Below are 13,881 nucleotides of genomic sequence, written 5' to 3'. Positions count from 1 at the left end.
CATGCAAAGTGGGAAAGGTGTCACTCCTACAGTCTCCCGTCGTGCAATCTGAAAGATGGACAACGTGAAGTAGGTATGCGGTAGCATGACTCGGCGGACAGCTGCATTAACAAACTCAAGTCACATGTCAGCATTGCAGAGTATCAGTTCCCATGGGAGCAGATCATACGGGGAACACGCATATAATATGATTACGTCACTGGACAGGCCGCTGAGTCCGTACAGTCGAACGCCTGCCATCGCAAAATGGTTGCACATATCATATACTGTAGTCATGTAGTCCGATGTAATACGCATCACAAGGGATCGCACACACCCAGCGTGAGTGACAAATGTAAGCGGAAATGTCGGTGAGCGAGAGGCTGTAAGCGTGTTTGTCTACCAGTATGCCAGTAGTGCACTGTCAAAGAAATGTGGAGTCTAAACATGTATAAGGTGCTGTGACCAGAGGTCAGCAGTGCTTAACACTGTGCAAACCCACACACAACTTCTCCCACCTGTTGGAATGTGCCTTACCCAGTCTGTATCCAAAGGCATCGGCCTGTCCGCAAACAAAGAACCGCCCTATACACGTGATGGTAGAAGTACCCTGCACACATAGCTCATGTGAATTAACAATAGACAATGGCATATGTACAGACAATAGACCACACACATACCATACAGTGTAGACATCCAACAGTATAGCAATGTACTGGCAGATATGTCCGGACCACTGGTGTATGCATGCCTGGCTGTCCTGTGATTCAGTGTGTGAGCATGCCCAGTATGACTGTTACGCATGTTGTCGACCGGCATTACCATTGTACCATCATGTGTGTGAGCATGCCAAGTATGGTCAACTGTATTGCATGTATCACATCTCCAGATAGTACTGTGTTGCTGACCCCTCCGTTCTACACAGACAGGTGTCATGCTGTGTCTGCAGGGTAGATAATGGTCATGTGGCATTGACAGTTGCTACATGTCTGCATAGCGTGGGGGACATCCAACCACAACCACAGTCCTACACAGCACCGTAGGTGGTGCACATGACTCTCACATGTGTAGGTTTGATGGGGGGCACAGCCAACAGCTGTACACATCTGCCGCTACTGTACTGGTATGCCAGGTACTCCATGTCAGTGTGTGGACCTACCTAAATTGCTGGTTGGAGGGATACCAAGGTACGTCAGTTCCCAGCTTTAATTACCAGCACAGTGGTGTTGGACGTCCTAGCTTACACAACCTACATCAAACTGCCTGGCCTGCTGTCATCTGTGTGTGTCTTAGGGGGTTGGGGTAATTCAATGGGCATATCCATAGGCCATCGTATATCATTTGTCTGTATTGGTCCACATCTGTCCAGCTGCATGGAATGTGTGTGGGCTGTACAGACACACATGATGGTCTGCCCATAATCTGCAGTGGGCTAGGACACCCTGTGTACTACAAGCTACCATTGTGACCCCCGTATGTGCTACAGAGGTCATGGTGCCACTATGGATGTGTACTGTCTTCTGCCCTAACATTTGGCCACCACAGTCACTTATATGCTCACATACATACCACAGCAATGGGTAACTACACATTCTAATACAACTGCCACTTCTTAGGTCAATAGACATACCCTGGGTGTGTTCCAGACTTGAGGACGATGCTGAAGTGCTGCTATGTCAGATGCACACAGTGCACCTCCTATACATGGCCGAGCACAGGTACTGTCATGTTTGGCATCCATTGTACTGTGTGCGGGTCAGAGAGGGGAAATCCATGGGTACCTACTGTGTCAGTGCATATGCCTTGTGTTGCCTCTTTGACAAGGGCAGGTCATACTGTGCACAGGCTTCCGCCGACTGTGCCCTGCTCAGGTAGTTCCTTCACCAAGTCACAGTGTGCCTGTACAGGCCTTGGCAGTGGTGTTGGGCTGTGTGGCCCTGCCCCAAGCTGTTCTTGCTGCAACTGTTACTGCAGGATCAGATTGTGTAGCATAGCATAACAAACAACAACTTGTATGCATGTAGCTTGTGAATACTGCAGAGCTCCAACGGATGTGTCCGGATACCAGAACTGTGAACTGAGCATCCCAAACACATGCACAAGTATATGTCTTGCCTGTGCATCCGCCTCAGTATGGTGTGAGTGTTCAGGTGTGTGTGCATTGCTGTTGGGTGTCATCAGCCACGACACCAGTGTTTACCCAGCATCCCCCACTAGGAGACTGTAGGGGATGTCCATATTGGCATTGGTGTGCTACAGCTGTGTCAGAAGCCATATATCAGACACATCATAGCTTCCAGGGCAGACAGCACACACATTCAATCTCATGCCCTGGCCATCGCATATGGCCTAGCTGTTGGAGGGTATGCCCCTGCAGTGACTGTAGGCCCTACCCTACTCACCGGGTGGTGCTATGATGTGTATGTGTTTGCAGGCTATAGCACCCAGTACTCCAGGGTAGGAATCCATTTGGTTGAACAGATGCGTATTGCTGGTCTACTAATCACGTGTGTTGAGGACATGTACGTGCTCACTAGCATGTGTTGACATGGCGTCTGTGAACTGGTGCAATACTCTGGATGCAGATGCCTGTGAGATACCCATGATATCCCCAGTTGTGCTGTGTGAGGTACCTGTGGCTAGTACACCTAGGCCAACACATACCATGGTATCCACTGTGATGTGTTTCCCTCGGCCTGTTTGATGTGTCAGGTGTGGCAGGCACAGGTCAACAAGCTGCTGTAGGAGGTCTCTGTCCACCCCATAGTGCTCCAACATCCCCAGCCCATGTAGCCCCTGGTAAGTCACCCTTGGTCTATAAAGTCTTATGTCACCCCAGTAAGGGTTGTTCAGCAGCATACACATTCTCACTGCCCCAGCCTCCTGCACATGTTGGTATATGTTGCCTGCTGCAGCCCGTGTCATTTGGTTGGACCGTGTCGTGAAAGAGTGCGGATGAAACCTGTGTGTGTGCTGCTTGCTCGCATTAATGTACTGTTCATGTGCAGGCTGGCCATGTCATCTGCTGATTGTGCTGATCAACACCTGTTTGTGCAGCCTGTACACCCTGACGACCCCACCACTGCTGTCATCCCTCCCAATGTCACCAGGTAGGTATAGACACAACCCTAGCTAAGGTGTGTTAAGGCAGGAGCACTCCCGAGGCACAGTTCTGCAATGTACATACAGTATGCCTGACCCCCCTCCCATGCTATCAACAATATTCGAGACCTGAACCCGGCTGACTACACACATACACTCCAGGGACCAGCAGCACCCCCTGGTGATAAATGTGATACACTATAGTCAACCTCATCTGCATAGTATAGTCTTCTAATGAATAGTTATATGACCCATACCGAACCTCCAAATTAATAACCACTGCTCAGTGTCACTCAGATCCATACACAACTGGCAACAGGTGCCTTACTATCACCATATTCGTTGTCCCATGGTCTTCCCAGCAACAAAATAACTGGTGTCTACACGACTACAACCCGTGGCCCTGCACACTACAGATGATGTGCATTACCAGCACGCCATGGCAGATATACATAGATCCCAGGTTATCACATACAGATCATCCGGCACAAACATTCAATAGTGCTGATGTCCCCAGACATATATGTTCACATCTATGTCCACCTCTACATCTACATATATTACATATATCATATATATTATTTGTATACATATATACATGGATATATATATATATATATATATATATATATATATATATATATATATATATACAAACACACATATACATGTACACACGTATGTAGATATGGCATTTATATCACAACAGCAGACCACATGACAGCAATGCATTAGGCAGGAATGAAAAGGAAACAACATGTGCCACCTGCATCATGTAGTGTTGTTACTATCAAGGCATGTGTGTTATGTTGTGTCACATGGGTCAGACCGCATTAAGGGTAAGAGTAGAGCTGCTGACAGTCACTCACCAGACCTATTGGCAAATGTATGTGTTGACAACCCAGTGTCTTGGCAGAATATGCAGGCTGTGGACACTATATAGGTCAGCAACAAAACACACTGAACACATCCCGCAGCTAGCCACCCACAGATACCAACACATACGGTATAACTGCCAAACACACACACCTGCCATGCCTTGGAATCAAGCACCTACCTGTCTAGTCTACCACACTAAAGCATTATGCAGTAACAGAACGCGCTACCGAGTTCCAGCATCACTGCACTCCCACAGGCATACATCTAGGTGGATGACATCATCCGCAAAGGCAAAGACACCGATAGGGAATGTATGTGGAGTGAGACATCTAAAAGCATTACTCTGTCCCCAGGCAGCTGGAAACACACACACACACTTGGCAGGGCTGGGATTCGAACATAGACCTACCTACCTTATCACACTACAGCATTACGCAGTTACAGAATGCGCTATCGAGATTACTGGTACACAGCACTCCCAGAGGCATACTTCTAGGTGGATGACATCATCCACAAAGGCAAAGACGCCGATAGGGAATGTATGTGGAGTGAGCCATCTAAAAGCATTACTCTGTCCCCAGGCAGCTAGGAACACACACACACACACTTGGCAGGGCTGGGAGTCGAATATACACCTAACTACCTTATCACACTACAGCATTACGCATTTACAAAACGTGCAATCGAGATTACTGGTACACAGCACTCCCAGAGGCATACTTCTAGGTGGATGACATCATCAGCAAAAGCAAAGACGCCGATAGGGAATGTATGTGGAGTGAGCCATCTAAAAGCATTACTCTGTCCCCAGGCAGCTGGAAACACACACACGCAGGCACACACTTGGCAGGGCTGGGAGTTGAACATACACCTAACTACCTTATCATACTACAGCATTACGCAGTTACAGAACGCGCTACCGAGATTACTGGAATGCAGCACTCACAAAGGCATACTTCTAAGTGTACGACATCATCCGCAAAGGCAAAGACACCGATAGGTAATGTATAGAGAGTGAGCAGTCTAAAAGCATATTACTGTCCCAAGGTAGACGTAGACAAACACACGTCAGTGGTGTGAGTGGGACAACTGCCTCTCTACGGAGCACTATTACAACACTACATAGATACGAGATGCACCACAGACAGTACACCCTTCAAGACAGTCAACTAGTGTGTTCAATGTAGGCATCCATCCTGAAGTGGGGTATGGACATCTGTTACCTGGATGACCACCATCACTATACAGGATGTCAATGGCCATGCCCATACACAAAGGCACATCACCGACACAAGGTGTCACTGGGCATGCTCACACACTTAGTATCACACGTCCATTTGGAATGTACTGTGTGTCCATCTACACAATGGTGTACTTGGCATGCTCACACACTTAGTAGAAGCGAAGGGCTATCTTGCATGCACACGGATTCTAAACACGGAAGGGCACAGTTTGGAATGTACTGTCTGTCCATCTACACAATGGCGTACTGGGCATGCTCATGCACTTAGCAGTTGCAAAGGGCTGTCTTGCATGCTCATGGATTCTAAACACAGAAGGGCACAGTATGGTGTTACTGTCCCCACGTACATGAAGGCCACTCACATGTACTGACCAGTACACACTCAAGAGCCATCACAGATGTCTCAGGTGCAGATCACAGAGGTAAACACCGCATTCTACTATGTAGCCCTCAGAAATCACCATGTCCTTGGACCAGCAACACACATCCATACATTACCACAACACCGTGTGACTCATGACCAGTGGACTGTACATAGGTCTACAGCAACTGTGCAGACTACACATGTACTGACAGGGTTCCATCATGTGTTATGCAATACAATGACACCACTGTACATAACCAGGTCGGCTCTACACATAACAGGGGCCCTGGGTCTTACACAGCTGTGACAGATGACTGTTGCTGTACACCAAAGAACACATGTGCATGGACCACACACACACACACACACACACACACACACACACACACACACACACACACACACACACACACACACAACACATATGTGCATAGCATAGCTTTTGCTGTCCTCCATGCAGACAAGTGGCTACAGCAATCACACGCATGCACATGGAAGGTAGGTCCATGGCTGTTGAATGCTAACAGTACATGAGGTAGTAATGTTGACTGAGGAAACATTCCCTCTGTACTAGTTACCCATGACATCCATCATATCATACAACAGTCCATGTGTTATGTATGTCATCAGAAATTTCCACCAATTGCAATGCATACAAACATGGCTACATGACAGGCATGTAGGACCAATACACATGTACATGTAGTGGTGTGCATGCAGCTACCACTACATGTAGTGGTGTGCATGCAGCTACCATGCATGTGCAGTAGCTGATGTATGTAATTCATCTGTGCCTAACTACAACATGCAGTTGCATTGCAGCCCCAGCATTGACACCTGTATATGGTGAAATACTGACAGTACGGTAGGATGTACATCAGGTATGGATGGATGTGTGTACATAAAGTGGTGATCCACCTTTGCAGATGGATGTTTTCTGGGGACGGCTCACAGGTGTGTCACAAGCCATCCTACCATTACATGTGCAAACAGTACGCTATGTTAAAATAAAACCTACACAGCGGTCGGGTGTTACTGACTGTAAGTCACTTGACACCTGTAACACTTACATCCTCCTGTGTGCATATTGCAGCACAATTGGCGAAGGTAGCATTGGTACACATAATGCGGCCAATACTGCTGCATGTCTGTCAGACGTATCATATAGCAGGTGTATCATTCACAGTACTGCCATGTGTGTTTGCTTGTATGACCATATATGCCACATATGGTGGGGAATACATCCCAATTGTTACACACCCCTGTACACTGTTGTAGAGATCTGTATATACTGCAGTATGGAAAGCATGACATAGGCAGGGGTGGTGTATGTATCACACACATGTCAGCTATCCATATGTGAATGACATTTGTGGACTCCATAGTGTGTGTGTGTGTGTGTGTGTGTGTGTGTGTGTGTGTGTGTGTGTATGTATGTATGGCTGTCTGGTGCATGGAGTGAGAGTGTATGCTACCATACAGAACAGACAGGATCCCTAACCCCTCATGGTGATGCAGTCTACTAAAAAAAACTCCAACAAGTAGCACTGAAGGCGAATTGCCAAGGTACCAGGATATGTGAATTAAAGAGCTCAGTTTTCCATCTCTGTTGCTGGTGTTCGTTTCTGCTACTTGCTGGAGTTTTTTTTTGATGCGTTCTTATTTTTTTTGGTGTTTCATGATGCAGTCTACTACCCTGTTGATGCCATCAGTCTCAGCCTTACTGGCTACCTGTACATGTTCATTCTCTGTGTTGCGTCATGTGAGTGCACAGTACTGTGAGGGTAATTACCACATAGGCAGGGGTCCTCACCTCAACACTATCGAGTGTGCGTTATAGTGTTGTTGACCCCGTGAGTGTGGGCATGTTACTGTGTGTTTCTGTGTATGTCTGTGTGTGTTCTCATCCTGTAATGTGACAGGGTATTACTGCTACACAGTGAGGCCTCATGCTATCAAATGGCCTCTAACGTTATCATCGGCCAGACCGCTGTGTAAACCCCCCGCACCATGTCAACATACCTGTGATGTGACCTGGTATGGATGTCACATCTCTAGCCACTGTAGCCTATTAAACAGCCCACATGCTTCTGGATCAGTAGATGTGTGGACATCTGTGGTACGGTAGCCTTTCTAACAGTCAGGTTGAGGCTACGTATAGCATGCTGGTATTGCCATACATGCCTGTGAGTACTCTACATTTACACATGGGAAACTGCAAACACTGCTACTTGTTGGCACATGCAAGTAGACCATAAGGAGGGAACCAGGGCATCATTACCAACATGCTGTTACTGTTGTTACCAAGACACATACTGTGAACATATAACAATGCATTATAAACTTGTACTACATGGTATGTCTGGTGCTTGTCAACAGTACACAACTAATGCAATATACACTTCTCTCACTATTCTGTTCACCCTGTGCATCACACCATTTGAGCATGTCCCTGCACCGATAGTGTGGATGACAGGGATGTGGCACAGGCATCATCATATGCACAGGGTGATAATGTTTGCCAGGGGCATAGGATGCACAAGTGGATGACATCATGTGTGTGGGTAAGGGCCGGTGATCTGATTGGACATGTGTGGTCGTTATGCATGTGGGTGTTGCGGTGCCCTACAGATGTTTTTGCTGTGTGCGTGTATGAGTGCACACAGTTCTGCCTTTTGCCAGGCTTACACAGAGGTATTATTGACAGCTCCAGATTGTACAGACCAGGATGTACAGCTCTCTGTGTCCGGCCACGGCCATGTGACCTGTGGCTGCCAGGGATTGCATGGGCACTACCAGGCGGAGGTACAGATTGGCTACTGTCCGATGACACATGTCCACTGGAACCGTGTCCCTGCTGGCAATGTCCAGGGCCATGTCCACATGGCCTGCTGTGTCCTGGTGTGGACAGGGAAGCACCACCTGCACTGCTACTGCTACCGGCACTATGGGAGCGGGCATGTGAGGTGGCTCATTCACGTTGACCTGCACTAGGTGTAGCTGGCCTACGTCCACGTGGCCTATGCCTCACTCCTACCAGATGTTCCAGCACAGACAGCTCACGCTTGCGGATTGCCATGCCACGGTCAAGGATTCCGACCATGCCACCTAATCGCCTGTCCAGAACATCAGTAATATGCTGTTGAGCATTTGCCAATGCCTGGATTTTGTTGTTTAGAGTACGGATAGCAGCCCTCTGAAGCCTCTGCCCTTCTCTGTTCTGCTGTTCAGCACGTGCCTGTGACGCCATTACAGTCTGGAACATGTGTCTGGTGACACCAGCTGCTGCGCTCTGTCCTGCAGGTGCATGTCTGCCAGAGGTACTCCTACGAGCAGCACTGGCCACATGCCTGTGTGGCACATCTGCAGTCATTACACTGACACCATGGTGTGGAGACACACCTTCTGTAGCCACCACATGTTCCTGTTCCAAGCTAACACACGCTGACTGTCCTTCCTCTATGGTCACTGGTGATGGGGTATGTGTTGGCATGAGAACTGTGTGCGGGGAAGAGGGGGACATAGCTGGGATGGCAACCATTGGCACAGATTCAGCCCCTAACAACCCTGCCTGTACCTCATGCATATGTTCATCACTGCTAGTATCTGTGGAGACACTAACATCAGACGGACCGCAGGAGGGTAACACACCTACATCACCTGTGAATGCAAAGAAAGACTCTACATTACAATAGACACACACACACACACACACACACACACACACACACACACACACACAGACACACACACACAGACACACCATGCATGTGATTTGACAGACGGCATGCAGCATGCATGTGATACAGCAGACGGCATGCAGCTCAGACATTAATAGTGGTAGTTAACATACCTCCCTGGATTGCACAGAACAGCAAGCAGGTGTCATATCAGTAGCCATGCAGTTCACACAATCATGGTAGTAAGCATGCATCCCTGTGATACACCATGTGGACCAGCACAGGTTAACAGTACACATGGCTGAAGTGACCTTGACATGTAATCTGCTGACGTGTGCATTGACATGCATATATGTCTGACACAATGGTGTCCTGACACATGTGCAGCGTTGTAATGGGTATCACATTGCAGTGTTGTCTGCATGCCCTACAGATAGAATGCACGTTTAGCAAATGTGCATGAGCATAGAAGGGTAGTGTGAGGCATCTACATTGCTATACAGTGTGAACTACAGACACTGTGTCATTGCATGGCATCATGAGGCATCTATATTGCTATACAGTGTGTACTATGCACACATTGCATAGCCATAACTGCGTGCATACACATGACATAACTGTGGATTGTGACCCACGTTGCTGAGGTGTATACACACCAAACCATCCTGTGTCATGTGACAGGTTACTGGAAAACCTACAGATGACACCCCTGCACAGCTACTACAGAGTCTTAGTTGCCTGGCAATCATGTCCACAAATGGCAGACTTGTCAATACACCATGTCCCACATGACATTGATGTACCACACACACGAGGTGCACGGCTGACGGTGATGTCCTACAGCAGCAAGAGAAGTGTATGGTATCTGTGGCCTGATGTGGTGTCAATGTCTGTGGAAGCTGTACAGGTGACTACTGTCATGCTATGACACAGTCGTGATGTTCAACACATCTTATATGGTCGACTTATGTGACACCTCCACTAGCTGTGCACAGGCTTTTAGGATGTCCAGTGTACCACATCAACTGTATAATTAGTCAACTAAGGCTATAGTTGGACCATGTGTGGACAATGTACAACAGGATGTGTACACATCACATCTACTGTGTGGCTAAATGTCTCTGGCCATCCTCCATGGCCACGTGTGAGCATTGGCCAAATGTTTGTGATGGCCGTCTATCTCACATGTCTGTGTAGTCCCATATGACATACGCCCATAGATGTCAGATATGTCACTGTCCACAGGGCTATGCAGACAACGGGTTGTATGTTTGGTATGTGGGGTATGTATTATGGGATAGTGTGACGATATTGCAGCCAGAACACTACATGTCCTGGACATGTCAGATGGCACATCACAATGTGTGCACCCATTTCAGGGGCATATAACACAATGGTGACTCCTGTGGGCTGCCCATATCCCAGCTCACTTTGTGGTACTGTTTGCGTACCACACATGTGTTGTTCCAATGTATAGTACATATGCCTACATTGAACAACACCTTCACTGTTGTATGCACAGCTGTCCACACATGTAGCAATGACAGATACTGTGGTTTCATGTCAGTGTTTCATTTCGTTTGTATATATTGCACATGGGTAGTCAGTGTGAATGATGGGAGATATGACCTGTATATCGTGACTGGACCATACATCATGTGTACATGTGTTAACTGGCTACATTACGAATAGATATATGCATTAACATGCCTGATACTGATGACAGTCTCACCTACAACAGACTGATGTCTGTGCGGCATGCCAGAGGTACCTGTATAGGGGTGACAGAGCAGTTTGAATATTTTCCGTGACTGTATGACAGCCACAGGGTGCACTCTGCATGTTAACACATTCACCTGTACAATAGCATATAGTATGCACATGTGTGCATACACAGGGTAGCATACTGTAGTATGCAGCATGTGTGTAAACATACCTTGCATATGATGTTACATTACATATTGTACAGTGACACATGCAACTAAATGGGATATAATAGTCATATGTGCAGTAGTGACTTACCAGGCAACTCCAGGCTCATTGGTTAGGAGACACCCACCTCCACGATGGCAGCTAGTGTTTGTGGATGCTGTTCTGATGGTGTCCCCAGGCTGGCCAGTAGCTCCTCAGTGTGTGTGAGTGGGGGCTGGGTTGGTGGCCCACCACCTGTTCCACCTTGTTCCCTGGTGATTGCAGTGGCACTCTGTTTCGCATGTCATATCAAGTCCATGCAGTGTCTGCGCACCTGCTGATAGGTGCGGTTGTGGCCACCCACATCATTAACCCTCTTGCGAAGGTCCTGCCACAGGTCGTCACACTGCTGGGCATGCTGTGGCACATGGCTGAACAACACCTCATAGTTCTCATGGAGGTACGGGATGAGAACATCATCCTCCTGGCAGCTGTACGCTGGAAGGCATGAACGAGGCATTATCTGGAAGACATAATGATGGTGACAGGTCACAGTATCACAGAGATGTACAGAGATACAGCTGCACATACATTTGTATTAAATCTAGTACATCTGCACAGTTATCTTTGCAAATCATCATAACACTGACACGACTGACATGTTTGTGTCACACACATGTAACACCGGTTTTGCATTGGATATCATCACCATATATGTGTGTCACCTCTTTACATTGTTTATACTCCATGTGAATGCTGTCTTGATGTGGGCATGTCTGTTTGCCTGTACTGGTGTTCTTACCAATCAGCACATGCCTGGATGTGTCCACCTTGATGCTGTGTTTATATCACATATCAACACATACACTGCCTTAATGGACATGAGCAGTGACAATGCACACATACGCACAGAACCTTTACATGCATGTGTTTTGCCATATACATCTACACGGCACTGTACAGCAGTTCAACATCCTGCCACGGATCGCCTGTGTTGCACATGTGATACACATGGGACAATGGCTAGCCGGACGTCATTCGCAGGGATGGTTATCAACTATAGCATGTATGGGCAAGGTTTCCTAGCTGTATCCGACAGCCATTTCACCACCGCAATGTGCATCAGTGCCACATTACTGATCCAGACAGTTAATAATGCATCTACCATGCAGTCATCACACCATGTATGACAGAGATGACATGTGCAGCTTTGATGGACAGAGTTGCATGGTATGGCTGGAGTATGTAACATGTATGGCACAGGGATCTGTCCAGCATGTGGTGATCCTTGTAGTAGGACGGTTGCTGTCCATGACGTATGTCTTTCAGATCAGGATATGTACATGTAGCATGTCCAACATCACAGTGTAGCACATGTCTTTATGCAAGGTAGCCAGCATGCTGCATAGTGGAGGTGAGGATTGTGAAGGCTGGTATTGCCCATCCACGCATGGCCAATACCTCTTAAAGGTGATATGTGATCCGATATTGGTCACCCGAGTGCTGAGTATGCCTGTCCAATGATCTCCATGCTCAAGGATGGCACCCTGTCATGACATGGGTGCCTCGTATGACTACCTAATAGGCCTGGAGACGTCACCAACTCAGGGAGGTGAACTGCACAGCACCATCCCTTACACAGTGTCCATAATGTTGACCCTGCCTAGGTGGTAGTTAATGGGTACAGGGTAATTCACCTAGTGGTGACAATGCTATTATCAGCTGTCAGATTGTGCACATATGTCACACACCTCACCCACAAAGCCCATTCTGTATGTTGTCCACAACACTGAGACAGCTATTGCTCCTAGGTCATGGCCCTTTACATCCTTACATACACAGATGCCTCCCATTTGTCTGTGTGGTATGGGCTACAATGAGGGGGGTACAAAACATTAACCCTGTTTTACTGTAGCTGCCACTGGTGTGATATGCACATGTCACTCTGACACCTTTTGTAGTGTTGATTCTGTCAGCAGGCCACTGATAGAACACTCCTGTGACATACGAAGGTACATCTAGTATACTCAGTGTAGCTGGAACATGGTATGGGTGATGATGTCCTATGACCTGTCACAGGTATGCTATGCAGTGTGAAATCATCCGTACTGTCATCTACTTCTGTACTGCTAACATCTACGTTGATAAAGGTTCATAGACTTACAGACCCTACTCAGCAGGGCAATAGTGCAGTGCCTCCAATTATGACTGGCGTCTCCACTTGTGGGTTGCAGTGGGTTGATATTATCCAACACCCTATCTGTATTGTATATTCATGCTCAGCACTTGTTCAGAACTTGTGAGCACTTTATGAGCTGCTAATTACTATAGCACCCATTCCAACTTATTTCTTACAAGTACACTGTCTGTCCTTACATTTCCAGCTTGCTTACAGTAAAACAACTGTTGTACACACGTAACTCACATATCTTGTGAGACATGGTTGAATATACAGGCATGACCAACTGCCACGTACCAGTGCTATTGCCTGTCTATATGATGAATATGGCGAACATGTAGTGATAGAGCAATTGTCTCATGTACACAGTCAATGCTCACCTCCCAACATACGACACTACAGCCTGTGGGAGATGCACATATGTAGCCATGCTGCGGGTAATGTTCTCACCAACCCAGACTGAACCTGACATTCATGTGGGGATGTGTAACATTTGCAACACACCCCCACTCATCACATAGTCTCACAAGATCTCCACCACCAC

This window comes from Protopterus annectens, chromosome 3.part0 (assembly GCF_019279795.1).
Source record: "Protopterus annectens isolate FY-2018-M chromosome 3.part0, PAN1.0, whole genome shotgun sequence".
Classification (NCBI taxonomy): Eukaryota; Metazoa; Chordata; order Ceratodontiformes; family Protopteridae; genus Protopterus; species Protopterus annectens.
The sequence above is the reverse complement of the archived record's forward strand: the minus strand, read 5'-3'. Positions refer to the sequence as shown.